Source organism: Malania oleifera, chromosome 12 (genome assembly GCF_029873635.1).
Source record: "Malania oleifera isolate guangnan ecotype guangnan chromosome 12, ASM2987363v1, whole genome shotgun sequence".
Classification (NCBI taxonomy): domain Eukaryota; kingdom Viridiplantae; phylum Streptophyta; class Magnoliopsida; order Santalales; family Ximeniaceae; genus Malania; species Malania oleifera.
Window position 1 is genome coordinate 21543907 of NC_080428.1, and position 1323 is coordinate 21545229.

Below are 1323 nucleotides of genomic sequence, written 5' to 3' on the forward strand. Positions count from 1 at the left end.
AAACTGAGGGGCGATTAATTATTCTCATCCTCATGCGTTTGCTTTGAACATGAGAGCTTGCCATGTGTTTTTGCCAAGTGTCCTACAAAGTATCTAAATCGTTGCATCAATTGGTCCTCATTTAATTTTTCCTTTAGATAAATTCTACAAATAAGAGATTGATAAGGTAATTAAAGTCCAAGTTCTAGAAAAACCTTTGACGCTTAAGCTAATTAGAAATAGGCTATGAGAGTATTCAAAGCATTAGTTGGGGACTCAAGATTACTCATCTCTTTGTGTGGGGCCTCTTCGACTAAATAAAAGTGTTGATTGAAAATAGTTAGCAATTTCTTATTGAATGATTAATAGGTGAAGTGGGGAGCGATTGAAAATGCCATTAGTGGGTCTCTTGTATTGATGATTTTCCTAGAATGCAGTTTTTTTCCTTCCAAGTGGCGTTCCATTTTGACTCCACAAGGTTCAATGAAAATTTTCCATATTAGAAACCATAGGGCTTATCACATATTATATTATTTATGTGATAATAGTATTTATTTTTTATTTATGCTATGTTATGAAAATTTCAAGGCCAAGTGGGCTTATAGACTTCAATGGCTCTTTCCCCGTACTATGTTTAGGAGTATGGACTCGAAGCGTCAAAATTGACATTGTGTGGAGATTTAAACAAAATACGATACAAATAGTATTATATTATTGAATTTTATGCTCTCCCAATTCAAAGCCTAGCCACAAACATAAAAAAAAAAAAAAAAAAAAAGAAGAGAAGAATTTCTTTTTTGATCTTTCATCAAGTTTTGAAATAGGAAGGCGCAACAGTGACACAAGGTATTATCTTCGAAAAGACACTGGTTAAAAATTAATCCAATGTTTGAGCATTTAAGAGTTGAGGCCATAGGGGATCCATGTGGGTTTATGTAAAAGACAACATAAAATTATAAAAGTTGTATTCAAATTCACACAAATTAATCCAAAATGAAATCTTAAAATCCACGGTTACAGATGCAGCACATGCATGTCATCGAGTCAGACCGAAAATCATAGACCCCAACTGGGCACACATGGAGCTAAGAGAAGGGGAAAGAAAAAAGAAAAACAATAGAGGGAAGCGGGGGGACAAGAGGGAAAGATAGATTTGACTTAAAAACACTAATTGGATTATTAGGGAGTCCGAGGTCTCTTTTCCACTCCCCTCCAGAAAAAAGAAATGCATAGGAATGATTAGGGAGGCCGGTCAGCAAACGGCACAATTAAAACAAATGTTTCTAATTAGTTCAGGTGTTGTTGGAGACTCTTGTGTCGCCCAGGACACGATCAAGAAAAGAT